The sequence below is a fragment of the Drosophila biarmipes genome, chromosome X (assembly GCF_025231255.1).
Source record: "Drosophila biarmipes strain raj3 chromosome X, RU_DBia_V1.1, whole genome shotgun sequence".
In the NCBI taxonomy this organism is placed as follows: Eukaryota; Metazoa; Arthropoda; class Insecta; order Diptera; family Drosophilidae; genus Drosophila; species Drosophila biarmipes.
Genome location: NC_066611.1, coordinates 24,662,842 through 24,675,065, shown reverse-complemented (window position 1 = coordinate 24,675,065; position 12,224 = coordinate 24,662,842). Strand labels below are relative to the sequence as shown.

General features: G+C 40.4%; 1 protein-coding gene across 3 annotated transcripts in view; it reads left to right on the top strand.

Annotated features, from left to right (window-relative positions):
- Positions 1–12,224, top strand: part of LOC108027540 (innexin shaking-B) — a 153,982-nt gene that overhangs the window by 444 nt on the left and 141,314 nt on the right. The window contains exons 1-3 of one of the 3 annotated variants that reach the window (XM_050890640.1): positions 1,637–1,667; positions 3,187–3,486; positions 9,237–9,831. The gene's annotated coding sequence lies outside the window, so the exon portion shown is untranslated. Of the gene's footprint in view, positions 1–1,636; positions 1,668–2,799; positions 3,487–9,236; positions 9,832–12,224 lie in introns of those variants that run through there. The other 2 variants (XM_050890639.1, XM_050890642.1) reach the window with 2 other exon arrangements.

The window sequence follows — 12,224 nt, the reverse complement described above, 5'->3', positions numbered from 1 at the left end:
AAGACGGCGTTCAAGAAATAATTTGAGTAACTCATGTAATTAAATAATCGAATTGAGGCTGTTAAGATATAGTCAAGCGGGGTATACTTTTGACGACTAAGACGCTTATAAAGGGCCACTGAACTATTGCTTTAAAATGCTTCCAACATTTTATTATTATACTCGTATTTAATAATTTTAATTTAATTTAATTTTTAGTTTAAAAAACGCCGTATTTCGACTTTATTTGCAACTTAAAAAAGGCTATGATTTCGACTTATCTAAGGACATTATAAACCACCTTTTAAGATATTTAAAAATAAAAGCGATTTTTTTTTAAAACTCATTTGAGCCCATATAAATATGCAATATTTTTGTGAACCGCAAAAAAGGCAAAAACCGGCTAGGCCAAAAACCCCGCAAAAGGGTGACAGAGCGAGGGTGCAGCGGCAGGCGAGGGGAGGAGAGAGCGAGACAGAGGGGATGCTCGGCTCGGAAAACGTGAAAAGCACGTGCAGCACGAAAAGCGACGGAAAAGCGGCGAAAACTTTTTGGTGTGAATGCCTTCTGCACAGACACAGAATCGTGTTTTTTCTGCCGGCGTTGACGGCGGCGTAGGCTGCGCTGCCGCCGTAACAGCGCTGCAGCTGCAAGCGATCCCTGTCACTCGGCAAATGTTAAGTGGGCCGGACTGTTAAGGTGCAGAATGTTAGCGGCCAGGCGGAATTTCCAACTTCTGTTGCATACCCCCAGGAGTTCAGGACCTTCGAGGAGTGATGTGCTTGAAAAACAACGAAAGACGAAGTTGTAAGCCCTTATTTACAGCTGAGAAACAACTAAATATGCAAATAAAGGCTGGAGAGCTTCTAGTAAAACGGCTCTGCAAATTCGTATGCACTCTAACCTTCCTTGGTTTTCACACATTATACGGATTTCAAAAAATGTTAAACGGGTAATAATCTTAGGGCACTAAAGCTGATAGAAAAAATACTTGTTTTGGGAAGGAAAGAAAACCTGGTTAACTGTAAAGAATCAAATTCGGAAGGCCTATAAGTATATAGTACTCCTCAAATGTCGTATTTTGTGCTCAAGAATTGTATTGAAAGAATATTCGCCACTATTGTTATTTCCCCCTACCCTTCCCTAACTTAGTTTGATTTAACAGAAAATGCTTAATTTGAGTTGTAGTGTTTGTTCTAAACTTCCCAGTCTTCCCTTTCAGCCACCTCCACTCTGTTTTACTCTGGCTTGTAAAAAATTAGCGCTTCAATGTAGGCAATTTGTCAATTACTGATGGCAATGCAGCAGACGCACAACACAACAACAAGACAAACAGCTGCAGCAGGAGCACGACTTTCTCTCGCGCGCCCCTTTCTCTTGCTCTCTCTTCGGAAAGCTCTGTTCTGGCCCCAGGAGAGAGTGCGGCAGCGACGTCGGCAGCGGGCCACGAAGACGCTTCGGGAGCCTTCGTGGCACAGCCGAACACCCTGCTCTCCCGCTCACACCCATGCGTTCTTGCCGCAGTTGTCTGTCTGCCGAAGACTTCGGCTCTCCTTCGGGCGGCGCTTCGGCTGCGCTGCCGACGTCGGCGGCGCCGTCGGCTTTTCAGCGGAATTTCGTTTTTCCGAATTTCCCTGCAGCAAAAACAGTTTGCATTTGTTTTTCCGCGTGTTCGCACACGTTCACGGGTCTGCGTTTTGATTTTGTCTTCCCAGATTCTCACATTCTCCACCTGCCACACATTCACAGTCATTCGCATTCTTCACAACTCCCTTTCTGCGGTTTTCTTTTTTGGCAGCCGAAACACCGTTATTGCACCGCGTGTGTGAAAGACAGTGTGTGTGGTTGAGTGTGTCGTTGAAGGTGTGCGAGGGATTCGGAAAACTACGCGTAGGATTACTAGATTTTTGGGTTATTTTCGATTTCTTCTAAGGATTGGGCAGGTGTCTTACGGATTGCGAAAGTGATTTTTCCATTGCCAAAGCAATGCAGAACGGTCAAGTGGCCTTTGCAAGTTTTTTATATACATTTTTTATAAACACACATTTTTTAAGGTTTTTCTTTAGGGTTCGTAAAAGTGTTTAAATTTTGAGGGTTTTTTGTTTAAAGTACCAAGTTTCGTTTGGTAAAAGCATTTGGAAAACTGAAAAACAATTTAAAAGTTTATTGTCAGCAAAGACGTATAGTTGTTATCGAGGGTGTTTACGATCTTTAAAACAAATCTTATAAGCAGGAAATAACAACATGCTGAAATAAAACTCCAAAATTGTCGAAACCAGAATTTAGAAAGATAATGGCAAAAAAAAGACACACAGCCAAAATTTTTTTAAGGCGGGATTAAAAAGTGCTTAGCTTAAATATTTTTTTTTAAACAGTAACTTTGGTAGAACGAATTGTTTGTGAAAAAATTTTCAAGGAAAAGGATTCCCGTTTGATAATTATTTAAAACTTAAATATATTTTTTAGACACAGTGTTTTTGAAGTTTTTAAATTAAAATAAAAAGGCAGTAAAAAGGGGATACAAAATTTTTTTTAAAATTTTGGGCGGACAAATTAAAAAATATTTTTGAAAATTGGCAAGTTTGGAGCCAAGGCAGCTTGGAGAGAACCGAAACTCTCCAAAGGTTGCAACTCCGCGCGCTGTGACTCTCTCGCTGCCTGCGTCTCTGCCGCGGTCAGCATCGACTGCGGCAGCGGGCGGAGCAGAGCTGAGGCCGAAACAGAAGCAGTCGCAGTCGCAGAAGTAGCGGCAGCGGCAGCGGCAGAGGCTGAAGCAGAAGCAGAAGCAGAAGCAGAAGAAGAAAAGTCGAGGAGTCGTGTCGAGATCGAAGCGCCGAACGGAACGGAACGGAACGAACTGTGCTGAACGGAAGTGCAGTGCAAAGCGGAAACGGAAGCTGGAGCAGTATTCCCACTTAGTGCTTGGCACGCACACACGCCAACTCGCACGCACACACACACACTCGCAGCCGAACTCGCACGCACACACACACGTGCGTTTGGCGGGGTTCCCCGTTAAATTGTTTGTGTCTCCCATTCTTTTTATTATTATCACTATTTTCTAACTCAACCACGCGCGCAAGCGATCGATTTTTTTTGCAAATTTTTTTAACGTGCTCTCTTTCTATATATACTTCCGAAAATACGAAAAATAAAAACCGAATGTATAAATTAAAATAATAAAAAAACAACAACAACCTCTAACAGCAGCGAGAACAACAACGTGCGGTGTTGTGAGCTTGCCGCAAAAATCAAATGAAAGTCCAAACGCAAAGTAAAGCCAAGCGAAAGTCGACAAAAGTGGCAATATGCAGTGCGTGTGCATAGAAAAACCAGATGTACAGCGGCCACAGGGTAAAGTACTTTGGACAAGTGAAAAATCCCCCAAACGCCAGTGAAAATCGAAGGAAAAATCAACACAGCATACGCAGAGAAAATCGCTGCAACACCGGACAAAATGTGTGGCAGCCAAAGAGGCTGCCTTTGAGGCTGAGTGAGTGGCTCAAGGTGTGTGATCTATTTTACAAGTACATATCTAAATATATCTATTCTTTGCCCAAAGATCAAGATCATATACCCCCTGATTTTTTTTGTGTATTTTTCTTGCGTTTTTTATGAGCTGAGTCCGCTGATTTGTGGCCAATTTTTTGGCCGAACACTTCCGCTTTGGGATACACGTGTGAATGGAAATCCCAGAATTTTTCATATGAATACATGTTAAGGCAACGATATTTTTTCACTTGCTTCGCCACGGCAGAAATATTCAAATAATGGAATTTCATCGCCGTTATAAGCAATCACCAAGTGCGAATGAGGCAATGATTTCTTTTAAATCTCCAATTGTTTATCTATTGTTAATAATAGCAAATGAATAATTAAATATGCCGAAAATACTTTAAAAAAACATTGCTCATCGTATACATTTTTCATTGGCTTTAATTGTTTTGGCTGGATTTTATTGAGTAATTCCTTGGTGCTTGTTCAACAACAGTGATATTCTTATACCATTTAAGAACATATTTCGAATTAACTTTGATAATAGAATATAAATATTTGTTGTCTTTAGTAAAATGTACCTTTTTGTAACTAAGAAAAACGCGACAAAACTATATTTTAAGTTAAAATAATTCATAATAATAAATTACTAATTAATTTGAATTAAACTCTCCATTAAGCCTGGAAAAATGATCTTAAACACTAATTTAAAACTATTTGCCTGTATAAAAATCTCCTTTACAAGTCAAGCAAGCTTATAAACAATCTCTGCCGTCAGCTGCCGCTGCTAAAAAACATAAACAAAACCAAAAACATTCGAGCGAAATGGGGAAAACTTACAATATTTTCTAAAATAAATGCCGGGTTGATTTGATGATTTGTTCATGTCTTTCGGCATCTTTGTCTGGCCATCGCTCATTGAGAACCAAGCGAGCCGCAGCGGGAAAAAAATCTCTCGCGATCTCGACGGGCTTTTCATAACGGTCTATTAATAATTTTGATGCATTGCCATCTCTCGCTGGCTCTTCTCATTGTCCAGATCGCTCTTAGGCCACCTTCAGAGGGCTTTCGGCCTTTAATATACGATTGCTTCGACTTTTAGCTCTGCAAAGAAAATTTTGGCAATGCCCGTGTGGTATTAAATTGAGAAAATTCCTAAAAGATTTATTACGCTGATCAAAGCGAAAATTCTATATAGTTTGAGAAACCATTCTCAAAAGCAATAAAGGGTAATCTCAGAAAAAACTTAGGTATCTCATTAAATTGCTAAAAAATACCTAAAGAACTTAGAAAATATTACAATTAACAGAATTTAAAGGAAGTCTATTAAAATCAGTTATATATTTTTAACATGTTACGTCGAATACTGAATGTCTTTTCGGTCAAATTTGTTTCATTGAACACAAATGCACCACCCATTCGCTGAGCAAAATAATTGCCAATCTAGCCTCAAACATATTTTCGTTATATTTAAAAACATGATTTCACGTTTTATTTGTTCAATTCGTTTATATTAAAAACAATGCTGTCACATCCATTAATGCTCAATCGTAAAATTATTCACAGCCTCGCAAAGAAATGGCCACTTGGTTCCTCCATCGCAAATAATTATTGTCAGGGGCTTTTTCCCCCTTCGTTTTTCATTTCCATGCAGATATGTTTCGGAATTGGTTCCGCACATTTTGCCATATTAAATCATCAATATGGGCGAAAAAAGCAGTCACATCAAAATGGCCACAAAAAATTAATGCAAATGTTGGCGCTCTCGCATTTAATATGCAAAAATAACAAAAAAGTTGATAGGGTAAAAAACGCAAGCAGAGCAAAGTTGAAATGAAAAAAAACAATTGGAATAATTGTGCAATATAATGACATATGAAATTTCATTTCAATTTCGTTTTTGCATCTTTTTATTTATTTATATAAGCAGAAACACCAGCGCAGAGGAAATCATGTCCATAAACTGAAAATTGCCATGCAAGTAAAAAAAACACTATTCGCACACGAAATGAACAACAAAGGCAGAAGAACAAATATAACAAATGTTCAAAAAACGACGAACAACTAAATGGATAAAAAATATTATAAATAAATTAAAATGAAATAAATTTACTCAGAGCCAGCATCATCAATTGGTCAGGCGAGCAGAAGGGGCATTGTCAAACGCAATCAAAATGTTCCGGCTAAGGGTGATCAGTGTATTCTAAATGATAAATTATAAATTCAATTTTACCAACTTTTTATGGCTTCAATGATTTCTTCACTTTACAGGCTTTTCTTTACTTTAAGCCCTTTCTTTAAACATTTCTTAATATCTTTCTCCTCTTGTTCTTCGTATTAATATTATTGATAATGTAAGGAGTATTTGGAAAGTATTGCATTGCTTTTTCCCACTTTGTTGGTAATCAATGGGTCGACTTTTCGGTTGTTATTGCTCGCCTGACCTAATTTACGAGCAGGGAAACAGAAACTGGACGAAAAAATCAGATGGAAGGATAATAAGCGAAGAAAGAACGTGTCGCATATTTGTCGCTATATGTTATCTGCTTTTTTGTGGTTTAAGCCTGGTGAAAAATCCTTATACAGCCCACTGCATAATGGCGAATAATGTGGACTGAAAACAAAAGTGACTTCCTTTATTGTCGTCTCGACATATCCCTTCGTTGTTGATCTGGGTTTCAGCAGCGGATTTGCGCTCGGGATTGTTGATTCTGGGTTTTGAGTTTTGGGTTTTCGGGTCCTGCGCCTGGCCTCATTTGTCCCAGTTTAAACGGTCTTTAGGTCGCGCATTAAACCATTGCAAAAGTTTGCATACATACTTGCACATGGCCTCTCTCTCGCTCACTCCCTCCTGCCTTCGTCGTGTTGCTGAGTATCTGTGTGAGTGTCTATGTGTGTGTGGGTCCTCCTTTGTGTTTGTATTTATTTGTTTGCTGTTGGCTTTGATTTGGTTTCTGGCCTGGGCTGCTATCGCCGTCAAATCAGGCACACAAGCATAATTGTCTGTGCGACCATGTGGCCATGTGTATGTGCCAGGATCTTCGCTGGCTGTGTTGGTGAGTATCTGTGTTGCAGTGTAAATAGCAATTACAGGCCAACTACCAGCGACCCCCTTCTGCACCCTTCGCCCAATGTGTTAGGGTAAATATACATAATCAAGCGAATGCCCCCAAAAACGAAAATGCAATGAGGCAGCGCACAAAAAACAACAAAAACACTGATTTTACACTCGCCAAACAACGACACCAGCTGGGATGGACTTGGAGAAAATAAAAATGAATATTATTTTACTTTAATATTTCACTTTCAGTGAGCAATAAATATTTATAAAGGTTAAGCTGTTCGATTTGTTCGATTTGTTCTCATTTATACGTTTTTATTTTCGTCATAATAATGAAACTGTGGAGTTTTAATGCATTTTCACTAGAAGTCTTACCTGTGAGACAAAAGCTAGAGATCATAATTTTTTCATGGAGTTTTATCCATAGTTTGGTTTTTAAACTTTTTCTTCCGTGGAAGCCAACAGCAACAATGTTGCACTTAAGCCTCGCCTGCGCCCATAAGTATGCTTCGATAAGTGTGAATAAGCGTGCCTCGCGATGACGATGAATAGCGAGGAAAACTGGGTGGCTAAAGAGGAGAGTACATAACGATGTACTAACTTAGTTAAAGTGCTTGAATGAAGATGAAAAATTGTCTGGCTAAAAATAGACTACCCAACGTAGGTACACACTTGTATACCAAGGGAACGTAGAGCTATTGGCTGCACAAAACACCAAAGTACAGATTAAATGTAAATAGTGCGCACAAGGTTTTACAATCGTAAAGTATTCCACAGCTATTTTAAAATGTTGCAATAGGGCAACTAACCTAAAGTGTGACACTTTTCCATAACGTTTTTAAACCATGTATCTGCTGCTTCCACTTAAAGTAGATCCCCAAATTAAAATCCTCGCCATTAACTTAACCAAGTGGCTTTCAAAAAGTCCAAATGGGAATTTCACCTGGCCAAAACCGCGTGAAAGGGTCGCGCAAATGGGGTTGCTTCCCTTGTCCGGATCCATATGCAAATTGGTAAAACTAACTAAATCAGACAAGTAAAAACACCCAATTTAATTACATAGTTTGCGGGCCAGACTAGGCCCTGCTCCCCCAGACAAGCGAGACATGGACAGACAGCGCATTACACAATATTTATTTAATGGCATGCCTTTTCATACATGGAACCGCCGCCAATTTATGTCGCCCAGAGTTCTTCTCCACCAGAGAACCAGGGAACCAAAGAACCGTAGAAGCCCAGCTACAAAGCTCCAAAACCCACCCCCTGAACTCCTCCCCGTGACCGAGATTCCGAGCTGGCGATGACGACGATGGCAAGTCGGGCCCCAACCCCTTGTTGACCGAGAAGGAGTTGGACTTTTGGCTTTGTCTTGAAAACGAAAGCAGCCCGGAAATGTTTGTGCTGGCCCCATCGTATATAGTAGCTACTTAACTGTACTAGACCGTACGTCCAACGCTGGGGAAAGAGAATGATGGGCGAAAAGGCGGTGGAAGGCGCGATGTGTGCATATATTATGCCGTCACCTTGCCGATGAGGCCTCACGTGAAAAATCTGGAATGCCTTGAAGGAAATTCAAGAAATATACAAAGAATAAAAAACGAGGAATCTCAAGCGGTTTCTGGAAGAAGTATGGCCACACTAGACACCTAGTGTGGCCAGGCCCCTGCACAACTCAGTTTAAAGTGACCAAATTGTTGATCTTGTGCCGTTGTGTATATATTTCAGTAGTCTTTTTTCTCCCAGTCTCCTTTTCAATTTGCAGATATTTGCTTTCTTTTCCTTACCGCTCCTTTTGCGCTATCTCTTACCAACTTTTCGCTCGCCTTTTTGCAGTTACGCTTTAAGTTGGCTTTAATCACGGTCCGCATATGCATACGGCTCTGTGCACAGGCACACAGATATGGCCATATGCATATGGCTTATACATATATACATATATATATATGTATCTATATATAACCACGTCTGACAAGCCCGATTTTCCACTTCTCCGCCACTCTTCTGTCTCAATAACTTTGGGCTCTGCATTTTCGTTACGTTTCGTATGCAATTTTCGCATTTGTCTGCCTCGCTCGCACGCTGAATGGGCGGGAAAATGGGTCTGTGGATGGGTGGGCCCACGCCCCTTTACTCGCTTGTTAAATAGCATCCAAAGTTGCAGTTGTTGTTGTTTTTTGTTTTCGTCGATGGTACGTGTTGGGAATGTAGGACATTGTTATGCAGGCAGGCGGCGCAAAGGAAGAGCCAGTGAGTGCGAACGAGACGGGGTGAGCATGGGCGGTATGGGCGGTATGAGGCTAAAAAAATGAAAAAAAGGAAAAGAAGAGGGGGAGTGGCAGGAGTAGGCCAGCCGCATGGCACGAAATGTGCAACACAAAAGTTTTCGTCATTATTGGCTTATGAGGTGAAATTTATTGCAGCATAATTCAATGGAAAACGCCAACGTTCGCGCCCTCTCTTTCGCGCTCTGCCTTCTGTCTCCCTCATTGTCTTTGGGTCAAAAAGAAGAAAATCAGGCGGATTAAAGGAGTTTTCACAATATCACCCACCGAAAGGGATGAGAAACGAAGAATATTTTGGAGTTTTCAGCTTAAGCGGATAAAACTCTAATTAAATAGAGCTCGTCATTATATACCTTAATATACCTTAATACCTTTAATAACTTACTTACTTATCTTTCTCCTCCGTTTTCTCATTTCAGCACGAAGACCTTTTGTAAGAGACAAGCCTAGAGAAACTAAGGAAAAACTTCAAGATATTACGAGAATCTTCTTATATTTGAAATATTTTCAAATTCGAATTCAAAAAACTTTATTCTTAATAAACTAATTGATAAATAATTAAATAATAGTAAACAAAGCTCAAATAGACTGAAATAGAGTCCAAATATATTACGAAAGTAAATGCAATTAATTCAACATATCATATAAATTAATTAGAACAAATTGCATTTAAGTTATTAACAAAGAAGGAAAACCAAACTAAACAAGCGAATAATTACACAAAAACCAAGGGCAGGAAAAATCAATGGACAAAGTCAAAAAACAAACACGGAAAAAAGCAAGTGAACCAATATAAAAAAAAAAACAGATCAAAGTGCGGAAAGTGTGTGGTGGCTCCATCGCGAACAACCATTAACCCATTGAATACTCTATAACTAAATTTCTTTAAAATCGCCGTTTAGTTCGCGTTCCAATTAAGTAGATATCAATAAATTATCGATTTACATCCAACAGCCAGAAGAACGGCTAGCCAAATGGATCATCAATCGTAGGGGCAGCCGAAAAGAAACCAAGGTAAATACACTGAAATTCCCGAAGATCTGCGGGATTATTTGTAGTGAATTCAAGATATGCGTGGGGGAGGGATTTTCTGGAAATGTGCGAGAGGTCATGGCATCGCCTGCCATCTAGCTATCTTGCCTCTCGCTCGTTGTATTTTCAACAAGTGCCTGTGCCCCTTAGTTTCTATTCTTAGACAAATGATTTTTCTTTTTTCTGGTCGCCGGTCTCTCCCTTCAAATTGTCTCTATTTGTTTGTTGTTGCCGCTCGTTTGTTTGTTTGGCTCCTGTGAAAAATGATTTCTTAATGAGTCGCAACTGTGCGGTAGATTGAACAGAGGGCCCCGAAAAAAGATTTTCGGAATAGATTGGCATAGATCATCGCGGGTATTACGCTGACTAATGGGTGTCTAATGACCGGAAGAAGTGAAAAGTGCCTGTTAGAGTTGAGAGCGGCTGAGATTTGGGCAAAGTTTCCGAGTAACTGGGAGCAAAGTAAAAATAAATTCAAAGTACCTTCTGAACTCAAATTAAATTAAATTTAATATTAAAATAATCGGTGCTAGAGAGCACAAATAATTAAGAAAAATTAAAAATGCTTCCCAAATTCAAGCTCTTTAATTTTTTCCTGCCATCGTCGAAGAATCAAAAAATTGCAGTAGCAGCTGTGAAAGCACAAAGTAGAAAATAGCCGAAGGGACGTGAAGTTCTTTTTGGAGAAATATAAGTGAAAAATCAAACATTTTCCCACATGCCGAACAGCACACGGCGCTTCATTAACATCATTCCACTTTCGTAACTCAATTTGGGAGCTGAAAATTCGTGGCACATGTGCGACAGCTCAGGAAACAAGCTAATTCCAGAATCAGAGTCAGCATCGAGCACATATCTTTATATACTCGTATGTATCGCTTCATATATGTGCGAAAAATCGCTGACGAAGCCAAACCAATTTCAAAGCTGAAAAATGGAGGAAAATATAGAAGGGGGACGGTTCCTCTTCTTTGTGGCCATTCATGGGGATTCATTCATAGAGCAATCAGACGAAGGATGGCGCGGGCTTAGCACTAATCAAATCAAAGAGTTCGAAGGAGCTGGGAAAAAACTTCCAAGGGGGCGGAAAACAAACAAATACGAGACAGGAAATGAGGAGCCGCGGGAGGTTTTTCCTCGGCCAGCCAGCCGAAGTGTCACACAAGAACGTATAAAAACATCCACAAAATCTGAGAGTTTAAAAAATAAAAAATTAAAATAAAAATAGGACGCGATCCAGCATTTCAAAATGCATTGTTTTGCCCCAACCCTTTGCGGGCAATAAAAAAGTTCGTTTATAAAGCAAACATTCCAGACATGTTTTCCCTTGCCTTGTCACTCGGCGGCTTGTAAGATTTTCCGACAGCTCCACGCCCCCTTTTCCCACCTCCCACCTCCCACCTCCCACTCCGCCGCCCGTCACATGTTCCTCACTTGTCTCGGGCGGCAATAAATACAATAAAAAACCCCCTCTCTCGAGCACAACACATTTCGTTGAAGATTCGTGGCGAATTCCAGGAACGAAGTGGCCCCACCGATAAATTAAATAAGATTGGCTGATTTGTGAGTTTATGGATTCTATGAGCACTCAATTGCACTTCTTGGGAGCAACTTTATTTCCCAACTTCATTTTGATACCTCCAATATGTTTTTGCTGGCGGCTGGAAATTATTTGAGTGTGAGGACCTGAATGCATCTGGTATTTTCACTGTTTTAAATTTCATTTTATAAATGTGTGCCCTACCTTACATTAAACTTTTATTTTTTTTTATTTTCCACTCTGAGTCCTAGAGAAGTTGCCTTATGGAGAAGGACCATACGCCATTCGACCCGGCAGCTCGGGTTTCTCCTTGTTTGCCCTCCAATTTGTCCACTGGGAAAACACCTTTCAAAGTCTGCAGCATGTGTCCCACTTCCCGGGGGCGTGGCAGTGGGTGCTGATGGATTTTGAGTTGTAATGGCCTCCGAAGGGCGTTGCGCATACGCCCCGTGGGATGCCACAACCCTTTTAATGCGCTTCCATATTTCACAACGCCCACACAATTTGTATTCATCAGCCGTAGATTTCTGGGCTGCGATTGCCTCTGTAATTAATTTTAATGCAAACATTTTTGCGGCTTGAGGCGGCATTTCATTTGTTCCCGTTTACCGCTAGATGTTGCTAATTTTTATGAGCATAATGATTGATTGATTGATGGATGGCTGGGCGGCTGAGCGGCTGAACGGCTGAGGGGCGGCAGGGGAGGTGAATCCGAATGAATGCTGATGGTTCGGTTGAGTGAATTGCTTTTTGATAGATCACAAATATGTCAGCGGGGGTGAAAGGGGCCCAGTTCATTGTTCGTTGTTGTCGGGCGTTCCAAATGGAAATCAAA